Genomic DNA, 13,682 nt, shown 5'->3' on the forward strand with positions numbered 1-13,682 from the left:
ATTACTTGAATAAGTATGTTTTATAATATTTGAGAGTAAAATGCGGTGCCCACATGTGTGACATGGGCTAAGTTACCTTTCCCCTTAATAATATGTACCTATGCTAACTCGTGTTATGTATGATACCTACTTGTTTTTTGTACCTAATATGTAGGTATCTATTCTTTATTATGTGTAATAAGTAGGTAGTAAATAAAGTACGGGTAATACCGAATGTCGGATAATTCCGAAATTCAGATGAAAATCACCCTTAATTCCATCATAATAAAAGTCTCCTTTCGGAATTATCCGACAGTTTTAGACATTCGGAATTACCCGAGTAAACCTTACACGCAAATTTGATGAACATAATATGTATAAGGATTTCAGTTTTTTTACATAATATTCATACAATCTTATATAACAATGTGATGTTACTCACGGCCGTCGTAAATTCAACAAATTGTTTGGTAAACCATATTGGAAAAACTAAAGAAGCATTGCGGTTCTATTAAGCTTAATTGGATTTCTCTTCATACTTACTGGTATGGTATCGGGATTTCCTGATACTATCCGCCCACATTGTTAACTGTAGGTACATCGATGGACAGTCGCCATCAGATATATCTCAGCGGCCATGGTGCTCACAAATATCTGAACACGCCTCTATAGTCAAGGCGTTACAGTGCGTGTTCATATATTTTTGAGGACCTTGGCAGCTCCGATATATCTGATGGCGACTGGAGTCTGGACCTTATGCCTTTTGTAATAAGGTCCACCGATGTACAGTTAGGAGTGTTGCTGTTTGTACAAAGATCAATGTGTACAGAATGTAAAGTGCTTCATTTTGTTATTAGTCGTATTTTGTTTTTAACTTTCCGTAAAAAACCTACCAAGAAAATTTTGCTATGTAGGTACATATTTAATCAGTAAAAGATAGAACTTCAATTTTTTAATATTACAAAGTTATCTTTGTGCCTTTTTAAAATAAATAAATTAATTAATTAATATTATAGAACAATTTAACACAGATCAATCTAGTCCCACGGTAAGCTCAATAAGGCTTGTGTTGTGGGTACTAGACGACGATATATATACATAATATATAAATGTATATATATATATATATATATATATAAATACTCATATACATAGAAAACATCCATAACTCAGGAACAAATATTTGTGATAAATACCCAAATAAATGCCTTTACCAGGATTCGATCCCGGCTATTCTATATTGGGGTGAGGGGGGGTTATTTCTGTTAATATTATTATGTAAACCTGTGTTGTGTGCAAAAAAGTGATTGCTAATACTAATACAAAAATCTAAACGCAAAAATGTAGAGAGGAAATGCCGCGTCTTCAAGAGTGTTATCCCGTCGTTAGAAGAACGCCGTTTTATCATCTTTGGACTCTTCGAGTCCTTTTGGTTCTTTTTGTGAATGTTCCTAATCGGATCCAATTCCGCTCAATGCCACAGCTTAAAGAAATAATGCCTCGGACGGCTAATAGCTATATATACTTATAAATAAAAATACAATGGAAAAGTAATATTTCTCATAAATATTTACTGGAACGGCGCGTGTTAAGTATTTAAAAGAAATCGACAAATAAAAACAATAAAAATACGTATTTACGTATTTTTATTGTTTGTACCCATGTTAGTGATTTTATCTCGCTGAGATGTTTTAGTTGTCCACTTTCTCTGAACCGGGGTAGTGTAAATTATTTCGACCCCTTAAGAAATGGTTCTCGGAAAGAAATAATAGGTAGGTACTTTGTCTTAATACAAGTTGCCTATATCTTGGTATGCCTGTATTGTCATGGCTCCTCTACACGACGGGCCAGCGCCGGCCACTCCAAGGGACGCAGCCATGCGGTAGAATGAGATAGCAATATCACTTGCTCCCTCTAACGCATAAATGCGTCCCTTGGAGGGGCCGGCGTTGGCCCATCGTGTAGAGGAGCCATTAAATTTCACTAAAACCGGTTTTACAATATCCTAACGTACCATTTCGCGATTGTTACGCCATATAGGATCCTAACTAAATTGGTTGTTCCATACTTACACAATGGAATGTATTTAGCTAGAACCAGGGCTGTCTCGAACAGACGGCAAACGACCCGACGGGCTGACGCTGGCTCCCTAGCAGAGAGGGCGCGGTGTCTTATATGGGATGCAATTTGTGTAAGTACATTTGCTGCATCCCATGTAGGACACACGGACCCGGGTATGTCCTTAAACTACGTCCAAGGCCACCGGTGGACGGGCAGCAGCGTCCCTCAAATTCGGTGTACTCGACTGCGATCGCCAACCCGCCTGCCAAGCGTGGCGATTATGGCATTCACCCCCCATAATAAGGGGGAGGCCTATGTTCAGCAGTGGACGTCTTATGGCTGAGATGATGATGATGATGATGATGATGATGTAGGACACAGCGCTAAGTCGGCAGGCTCGGCGGAGACTGCCGCCTGCCGCCAAAAACAAGCGACAAAAATATTCTGCCTTGGGAGCCACTCGACGAGCCCGTCGCTGTCGAGACAGCCGGGCCCTGGAGGCACGTGAGCTCTTCAGAGAGCTTGGCAAGCGCCTCAGGGAGACGGGGAATGACCCCCGTTCTGAGTCATGGCTTGTTCAACAGGTCTCCATCGCCATACAGCGGGGTAACGCTGCTATAAGTAATAGTGTGATCAAACATCAAACATCAACATTTATTCAGCAAATAGGCCACAAGGGCACTTTTACATGTCAACATTGAATTTACATACAAGCAAAAATAATAGCATCAACAATTTTATAAAATAAAACCCCTCCGGCCGTTTTGGCAACCAAGTTTCGTAACCAGTTGTCAAAAAAGAATATATCATCGTGTTAGGCAACTAGTTGCCTAAAAAGAAATTCTATTCCTGTTTGACATCCAGTTGCCAACGAAGAATAGAGCTCAGACACTTAGAGAAAATGTGGCTAGTTTCCAAGGCTTCAAAAACAAATGTACATATAAAAGTACTTACATACAGTGTTGGGCATTCAAGAATAAAATCATTATTTGAATAAGAATTTGCAAGAATAAAATCACGGTGATTTTATTCTGGAATAATTCGTCCGGAATAATTTTGTCTGGAATAATTCGTAGATGAGAAAATTTAATGGGAATAAGTTATTCTTAGTCAAATAAAAATATCATGATTTTTTAGCTAATTTAGCTAAAAATAGCTATATATCTGACTTTAATAATTAAAGCCAGATAAATAAGCTATTCTTGGTAAGCTATAAAGCTTACCTAGGGGCTATTCATAAATTACGCCATTTCAAATTAGGGCGGTGGGGTCTGGACATCGGATGATGGTAGCATGCCGTAGGAGGAAACGGGGCCATTCGAAGCATGATTTTTGGATGATTTTAAGGGGGGGGGGCTCAAAGATCGTCAAAAATCGATGACGTAATTTATGGACAGCCCCCTAGTTGAGTGGTAGTACAAATACCATGGCTGCGATTTACTAAATTTCACAAAAAATACAAAATAACGCGTACAGGTTAATATTTTATAAAACATTATTTTAGCCCACAACAATGCTTAACATATTTGACACCACGGAATTCACCATCTCTAACGAGAACCTAAGCAGATCAGTCTCTACCATCCAGCTCTACCATCAGTTGGCAGAGTATTTTTCACTTACTTTCAGTGAATAAACGTGATTTTAGGATATTCTTGATGTCAAGTAATGTCTAGCTGTGAAATGAGATATGAAAGTCTTATTTGGTAACCAGTTGTAAACAAAGACATTTAATTCCTTTCCGACAACTGGTTGCGAAACTCCACTGTCATCTACGGTAGTTGTGGATCAGGAATAGAATTTCTTTTTGGGCAACTAGTTGCGTAACAAGATTATTTCTTATTTTTCAACAACTGGTTGCGAAACTTGGTTGCCAAAACGGCCGGAGGGAATAAAACTAACAATTCAATCTAACGTACTACAATTACTAAGAGATGTATATGGTCTCTTAATGTCGAATTACTTACATACAAAATACAGATACAAAACACACAAAAATAATCCATAATATTTAGAGGTGTAAATGTCTCTAGGTGTCAGAACTATAAGATTGTATAGTTTATCAAGTTATCCTTAGAGATGTATAGGATCTCCAAGAGTCAATATGCTCAGAACGTGTTTTAGTTTCTTAAGTTTTGTACATATTGTAAAATGTATCCATTTAAATCATTATTGTAATAAAATAGTTTTTTTTTAGCTAGAACCCTAAATGATGTAACAATCACGGAGCGTGACTGTACAATATACCTACATTAATATTAATAGCAGGTTTTAATTTAAATATGTACCTACTTGTTAAATAGTGCAACAATTCCTTAACATAAATGAAAATCATTTCCGAGAAGCATTTCGCGGAGTGATTACGTTTAGTAAGTGAGTCTGCAGTTGTTAATACAAAAGCCGTTTGCAGTTTAACTCCAAGTTAGGAACATACAGCGACTACAGCGGCTATAAGACAATAATAATTATTCCTCTTTTTTTTAGTATACGTAGAAAGAGACAGTATCGTTTGGAGTGGAGTGAAGTTAGGCACATAAGACCGTAAAGAAACGTAAAACGTGACATACGGCAAGTAAGTGAAAAATACTCTGCCAACTGATGGTAGAGGCTCAGTCAACACTGACATACCTATACGCCAAAATCTACGTAATTTATTTTTCACCACACCAGCTCGGAAAGGCTTACTTTGCACTTAAAAAACTGATAGCAAAATTGCATTTTATTCACATGTGAGGCAAAGTAATCAAATGCAAATTTTGAGTTGTTTACTTATGTTTGCTGGTAGAATTGACTTTTAAATGATGATTTTAGATGATAAATATTTAATAACATTCATTTGGATTTGATTAGGTTTGATTTTGTTTCATATTTTACATTTAATATTTGCTTCAGATTGGTGTGGTGAAAATTTTCTGTTTCACTCGGGGGCAAATTTTGTTTAACCCTCGTGCTTTGAAACCCTCGCAACGCTCAAGATTCTATTTATCGAACCACTCGCTACGCTCGTGGTTTAATTTTGGGATATTTCGCTTGCTCGGGTATCAATATTAGCACGAGCGGTTAAACAACTTTACCCCCTTGCAAAACTAATAACTATTCTATACATCTCGACTAATATGTCAGTACCAGCGAGATGCACAAAAAGTAAGTTACATCCACGCAAAAATGTTATGTCAGTGCCAAACGAATTGTAGTCACACTGTCACGCTGCTCAAAGGGCAGTTAAAGTATTTTTTCAAACTGGAAGAATACGATGGTAGATGTTATCTCTATACAATTATAAGTTATAACCTAAAGATGCCAAATGTGGCAAAATTGTATTCAATTACTCGTAACTCTATCATCGTAAGCCTTCTAGTTTGAAAAATACTTTAATAGCCCGACAGCTTAGCACAAAGTATATTATTATATTATATTAGTAATACAGTATTTTAAGCATGCTTGCGAGGTCTACAGCTCACAGAGCCACTAGAGTTAGACCAAGAAAAGTCTGCAGTGATTTTGATAGCACACGCAGTTCAAGTTTTATTTTAAACATCAAACTTCTATCAAATTATAACGTATTAAATAACACTTGCACTGCGTGGGCTATCAAAATCACTGCAGACTTTTCTTGATGTAACTCTAGTATATTTATTTTAATTTCGCTTGTACCACAAGCTATCGTCCAGGGTTCGCTATTATGGCATTATAACAAATGAGTGGACTGAATTTGCCACTCTACGTAGTTTGAAATTAAGCTCTGTAACTCAGGATAAAGGAATATTTAACTTAACCGGTTTTCAATTGTACAGTTAGGGAGCGCAAACAAATATTTAAGCCACTGTTAGAAGTTGCTCTGTAGTTTTAGTGCACGTGTACAAAATACATAGATTTGTAGGTATTTTCAGTTATGATCTTAGAGTATTGTCGACTTTTTAGTTGGAATAATGTGTAAAGTATGCTTATGCTTACTTTATGTTTTTTATAATAAGTACAAAATTATAATAAAGTTACAGAATTATATTAGAGGTTATACGATTATTTTTAAATGACGTGTCGATTTTTTGTACTTATTAAAAACAAAGTACGCCCTATACCGGGTGTGGCCTGTAATAAGAGCAAAAAATTTTACTGTAGCCTGTACTCCTCATACTGATCAACATTTGTTCAGCGACTTTTAAAAATAACTTGTGGTTTGATTTTTAATACACTTAAAGTTTATTCTAAGACGCAATGTATTGCGAATTTTGTTATGTTTAAGGCGTGACAAGCAACGTCAATCATAATGATAATATGGCGTGGTGATGGCGTCCATTGAAGATAATATTTATTTTGTATGAAAAATAGGGAGTCTAAATACTTCATAATTTTTAAAAGTTGTTGAACAAAAGTGTCACTGTTAGAGGAGTACAATCTATGTTAAAATTATTTGCTCGTGTTACAGGCCACACCCGGTATATCGTCGGGTGACAAGCAAAAGTCTCTAAGTGCTATCAAAAAATTAAAGTAACAATGCACTTTATTACACTTGTAACACAGTTTATTGTCCGATAATTTCAATAGTTAGTGATTTTTGCTTGTCACCCGACGATATAAGAATCAGGGTGCCTAGCCAAGGTGCAATGCTTTGTGTAGAAATATTGGAATCTAACTATATTTCCTCCGTCGCACTAACATAGTTAAGATTCAAATATTTCTTTAATAATGTGCCCTGTTTACAATTATTCTAAAACTTAACGCGACTGCTTTTAGCATTATTATCTAAATCGCCCAAAATAAAATTGGCGACAGATTTTTGGTTATTCTTATTTAAATTTTGATCTTAGATCGCATTACCAAAGCCATCGCATTACGCATTATAATTATAACTACGTATAAGATGAATAAAATCTAAGAAAAAAAACATGCCCCGGAAATCAAGAAAAAGTCATTCTCGGATAGATGGCGCACACACCTTTGACCTATGGTCGGCTAGATGGCGTGACAACCCCATTTCATATTTAACAATTTTAACACACACATATCAGGGAATGAACATGGGTAAAAATGATATAAAAATAATAAAATCATTTATCCATATATACACATTTTTTTGATAATTGTATACGTGTTTATTTTGAGTTTTAGTCATGTGTCGATAGATGGCAGTTATTTTACGGTAACTACAAAATTTACTATGACAGGACCCCTCTATACTATCTATTCTCTTTTGCATTACCAACATGCAAGAAAACATTTATTTCACTTCCTTTTCTTTTGGTTTAGCATCTTTCCCATACATTTTTTGGCACAAGTACTCGGGAAACGTGTCCTATTTTCTGCGTTAAAACACCCTCTTACGATATTGTAATGGTTTCGTTCGAAAGCACTGAACTGCAATGCGCAGTGCGTGAGTAGCTTCCAAACGACCCAATCTCCAGAATAGCGGGTATTACTGCGATGTTCTGCCAGAGTGCAGCACTACCGCCTATCGTAAACTATAAAGCAACTTATGCATACCTAATGTGTCTAAAACGGTTTTTTTAAAAATTTTCACAGTCAGTAAAATATGAAAACCTTTTGAAAATACTCCTCAACTGTGATGACAACAAGAAGACGTAGAAGCAATTTGTTTTAGTTTTTTTTGGAACCCGAGTGCCATGAGAGCGTTTTTTGAGCATTGGCGTCTAGTCAGCGCTATGGAAAATGAAATTACTGCGCAGTGGCGCCAACGTTTGTGTCCATGTGTCCATTTCTCGAACGGTATTAGACTAAGGGTTCCCCTAGATATGTCGACGCGGAATCGGCAAAATACGATAGGAAAAAGCTTTATGTCCGCGCAATAAGAGCGAAAAAGTCGTCGTTTGGCTCGGCTCGCGACGGCCGACGACGCCGGACGCGTCGACCGGTTTTTCGCTCTTATTGCGCGGACATAAAGTTTTTTCCTATCGGCTTTTGCCGAATGCGCGTCGATATATTTGGGGAGACCCTAATATTATTAGTCCATAAACTGTCAAACCGTATGGGTTACCTACCATGGCAACACACTAATAAAATTAGTCTAATATCGTTCGAGCCAAATCAGCCATAGAGTTGGCTAGACGACCATCTAATATTGTAAATATACCAATACCTATACCGGGGGCCCATTTCTCAAACGATATTAGTCTAATATTATTAGTGTGTTGTCATGGCAACCCATACGATTTGACAGTTCGTGGACTAATAATATTAGTCTAATATCGTTCGAGAAATGGGGCCCGGGTGTGGCCTGTAATACGAGCAAAAAATTTGACTGTAGGCTGTACTCATCATATTGACCAGCATTTGTTCAGCAACTTTTAAAAATAACTTGTGGTTTGATTTTTAAGACACTTAGTTTGTTCTAAGACGCAATGTATTGCGAATTTTGTTATCTTTAAGGCGTGACAAGCAACGTCAATTACAATGATATGGCGTGGCGATGGCATCCATTGAAGATAATATTTATTTTGTATGAAAAATAGGAAGTCTAAATACTTCATAATTTTTTAAAGTTGTTGAACAAAAGTGTCACAGTTTGAGGAGTACAATCTATGTTTTAATTATTTGCTCATGTTACAGGCCACACCCGGTATTATATATATTTGTGGGTGTACCAATTAAAAACATGAAAGCTTCAAGCGCAAAGATCAACGTCAGGTTGAAAAATTTATTGAAGCTTGTGAAAATGTTAGGAAAGAAGCACAGTTAATTATACTTACTACCAATTAATGTTATATACAGATACGTGCGGTGCGATTGAATTAAATTTTCTTAGAAAGATCGTAACTAAGCTTTTTCAAAGTTCTTTGATATTTCTTTTAGGATACATAAACACTGCTGCAATATGTTACAGTCACATACTGGTGATGTGTCTCGGTAACAGAGTGCCAAATCCAATGTGAACAAACATTTTGGCTCTGCATTGTTGACAAATAAAGTATACGGGTGGGTTTCTTTACATGGGAAGATTTTCAAATGTTTTGATTTATGGCATTTGATATTTACATTTTTTTTGCGAAAAAAAGAAACCGCAAAATCCGGATTTTGAGAGAGGCCTGTGCTAATCGACTACAATTTACAATAACAACGGTCTAAAGTCTCCTAGATACCAATCAGGTTAGAATGTAAAAAAACCCATAAATTTTGTTTTTCATATGCAAACTAGCTGGTATGGTTTTCTCAGTTTATTCTTTAAATATACCTTTTAGTTAAATTTTATTATTATCTTACTATATTATTTTCATTATCCTTGCGTAATTGGCGCCAATTACGCAAGGAAAGGCCTAAGCCCTCCTACGTGTATACGTACAACACAGCCGGTCAACTCTACTGCCGTGAATGTGACAGAGTTTTTAAGAGCAAGTTTGGCCTGGCCAGCCACATAAGAGCTCATAAGAGGTAAAACCCTTGATTGCTGAGGTCGCCGTCATCGAAATCGATGTGGAGGACTATATATATATATTTTTAATACAGTTGCTAAAAAAGTGCTACTTTACGTAGCTGTTTAGCGTGCGGAAAGTTGGTTATCTCGAACTAGTGCTTTTTACTTTTCCAATTTTTTTAAATTTATACTTGTTCCAATTCACGACTACTTATTGATGAGTGTTAATATTAGTTTCCTTTAAACGTCGTAATCAGCATAAAAACCTACCGTTAATGTAAGAATACGAAAAATATTACATATTTCATATTTAATTACTTACCTCTTCATCATTATAACACGTTTAATTTTTAATATTCAATATTGAAAATTCCGTTCTTAATAAGTTGACTGAATGGAACGGAATAGCTGTCAAACGCCCATAGATATAGTATACTTAAAGACGACGTCTAACCGAGCTGTCACTGTTACCACTTTTGTTTAGTGTACGATTAACAATGTTTTTCTTATTTTTTCGCAACTGTATTAAAAAACGTCGTTCGATACACGTGCGGAAATGTCATTCTTCACTCGTCCCGAGTCTTGCCACTCGCCTGCGGCTCGTGGCAAGATATCTCGGTACTCGTGAAGTAATGACATACCTTCCGCACTAGCATCGAAATGTACTATTTCATTATTAGCTAGATCGATTTATAGCCCCTGAAAATCTCCATCTCATCTCTCTCATCAAAATCGTTAGAGCCGTTTCCGAGATCCCCGAAATATATAAATAAACAAGAATTGCTCGTTTAAAAGTATAATTATTAGATAACTATGAGAATGAGACAATGGGCCCTTAATTCGTTCATCGTAGAGATCGAGGTTCATGTGTTCATGCATTTGACATAATATTCACTAAGTTGAGAGCCATTAACTACGAAGATGCATATTAGTTGTGAGCGCATAATATGTCGCAGAACCAACTACCACTAGAGTAAATCAGAGGGCCTACCGCGAACCCCGTTCGATGTGTTGCCTCTCTGTCGCACTTGTAAATTCGTAAGTAAGTGTGACAGGGAGGCAACACGGCGAACGTTGTTCGCGGTAGACCCTCTGCCAAGTCTTATTCAGAAACGAAAATCTAATACAGATATTATAATGGAGGAGGGCGATCTAACGTCAGCGTTATTACTAAGAGAGCTGCCAGTCTAAAGTACTATTACTAGTTACTAGTGTTCAAATCACATAAGTTTAGATGTTCTGTGATTACTAAAGAAACTCAGATGATTTAGTAGAATTGTCTCATGCATAATAATTGTAAACTTTGGATGTTGCCTTATAAAAAACTTTGTTTGTATATTATAACGCTAATTATACGTTTAAACATGATTAACCCAGTAACCAAGAAAAGTGCTTTGTGCCATACAATGAGACTATGTAAATACCATTATAGGACGGTGACTAATGATATTTATGTAATGTGAGTGTAATGAGTAATGACAGTAGGTAAGTGTCCCAACTTAAGTATCAACATCACCATACTAGCTGTAGGTATAGAAAAGTGGATACGTATGTTAGGGCACCGATTGTACTTACGAACTCAATATACTAAAACGAAATCTGCACTAACACGTATGCTTCGAATTCGATTTCAATTAAAGTGACATTCCATTTCCAACTGCAGCTGCAATACTGTTCATTTTCTATGGAAATTGACACTGACAGCGACGCGTTTCCATAGTAAAATGAACAGTATTGCAGCTGCAGTTGGAAATGGAATGTCACTCTTAAGGTGGTGGTACTGGTGCTCGACGCGGTTTCAGTACATGTCATCTTGGAACACACATCTGTCTTAAGTTATTGTCAATAGAGGTGACAGCAGGGTTTCATCTATTGGGTATTAGCATGCCGAGCACTAGTACCAACACCTTCTATTAAGCCCATAAAAAATCTATTTTATTTCAATTCCCAGCTCAAAACAATACATTTTCGATATCATCTTCACAAGTCAAACGCTCATTGAAGAATTTGGTATTTGGAGTGGAAACCGCATCTTGGCGTACGATAATGCATCATATGGAAAGCCCAGTGAATACTTATTCAGATATAATATAAATCAAATATTATAGATGAATCAAATATTTTCTCGTTGGCTCTGCCATAGCGCCCAAATTATCCTTTAAGAGCCAACAGGAGTGGTCATTTCTCCATACAAACGTACTCGACTGTTTCCTCCGTGAGTTTTGATGCTAAGTAGAGCAATAATTTTTTCAACACAGATTAATATTGTCAATATCTGTGTCGGACCGTTTTGGTTTTTTTGATATTTTTGTTTATTAAGGCGCTAGAGCCCTTCAAAAATTGCCAAAATGGCCTCATTGACTATGCCGCAATGAGAGGCGTAGTATTCAAAACTGATATCAATTTGTCAAAAAAGAAAAACAGTCCGACACAGATAATTTTATAATCATTTAGATTTCCAAATTTGATTACGATTGGTTAAGTTTTGGAGGAGGAAACAGTCGAGTACGAAACCTCGATTTTTGAGGTTTTTACGCAGAATTTTCGCCTTGTCCTTATCGCACTAGTTTTAGGAGCCGCTTCCGTTAGCGATACGGGTTACCTAAAATATTTAAAACTCAGCTCCTGTTTCGTTTTAAGAGCCCATCAACGTGCACACTAGCGTCACTGCTAAATAATCGGGATTATTTAAATTTAACGAATGATATTTAAAGACACGATTGTTTAGCAGTGGCGCTATTGTGCACGTTGATGGGCTCTTAAGCTTGATTTTTGCGTGAATAACATTACAGCCCGCAATCCTTTAAATCCACAATTTAATTAAAACCATCTCCACCAAAAACACTTTAATCCCCGGCTCAGCAAAAATCCCGGCGAATCCTTCACCTTGGAAGATATAGGAAATTTTCCAGAGCATTAAGTCCCCTGCTTGCGCTGTTTCACTATTTTAGTCTCCGTTACAGTAACGTCAACTGCTATTAAGTTATAGGCGGAAGCGTGAGCTCTCATCTATTACTACCGTGTAGGACTCAGAGACCAAAAACTACCTACAATGAATTGGAAAAGTAACCAAACCTAAAGTAACGTAGAATTGTATAGTATCGCAGCTGATTCCATTTTACACTTACACCACTTGAATCAAGGCAGCATAATTATAGGTTATACTTTATATATATAGGTTTACCAGGTAGATAGGTTAATCCCTAGAATTGTGTCAATTTGTTGTTTTTTTTTCTTGGCCTAGATGTTATGCCTTTTAAACCAAATCTCATAGAACAAAACTAGAGACAGGGGTAACCTATGCTAGCTCAATCTACGCAAACCTTTTCTATAAAGAGTAATAGGTACCTATTTTGGTTGAAACAGCAACTTACCTAATAGGTAAGTACACTGCTGGATATTTTATCTAAATTTTCGTAATTTTTGAGTTATAATTTTTAGCTAAATACAAATCTAGAAATCTAAAAATCATTTTAAAACCCGTAAACCCGTCTTAATCTTGCATCTAAAAATATCGTTTTCTAAAATATGGAGAATCGCATCACAAGTTAAACCAGTAACTAAACCATTCGCTTCTTTTCTTAACGCATAAACAATAGATATCAAATAAAAAAAAAGATAAAAATATTACAATAATATCAGGTTATTCTGCTAATACTTGGATCACAAGGCTTTTAACGTTAATCGGGTAGGCTGAAGCCATTTGATAAACCTGTATTCAGTCTGCGCAATCTGTAAGCTATTTGTTCATTATGAATATTATAATTAATTCACCTTCCCGCCCTGAGATTGCATACTTAAGCGGAGATTTATTTATATCACCGAGTTCTACTATAAATGGCTTCTCGTTATTTAGCATAGTATAGTGTAGTGTAATGACAATGAGTTCAGTTTAGTTTTGGAGGTTAGTTAGTTAGTTTTGCTAGGCATTTTCGGCAAATTGACATCCACTGTGCCTATTTTGGGTGACACGAGATAGCCCTACACCACAGACAAAACATTCTCCAGACTGAGCATAGTCGCGCATAGTCTGCCACGCATACGGTAATTTTACTCCATGTTCGAGTCGAAAGTGTCTTTGTGTGACGTCCGTGTCTTTGAACGGACCAATCACGGCACGGGATTTCGTTCACCTCGTCCCGCGCACCCCCACAGTTTTGGCATCATCGGTGGCATGAAATAATTGCTCTAAACTCGGTCTGCAGGATTCCTAGTCTATGCCCTACACTAACCGACCCAGTTCCTCCACGAAACCTAGCGAAGTCTTCAGGTTACT

This window comes from Cydia fagiglandana, chromosome 13, assembly GCF_963556715.1.
Source record: "Cydia fagiglandana chromosome 13, ilCydFagi1.1, whole genome shotgun sequence".
In the NCBI taxonomy this organism is placed as follows: Eukaryota; Metazoa; Arthropoda; class Insecta; order Lepidoptera; family Tortricidae; genus Cydia; species Cydia fagiglandana.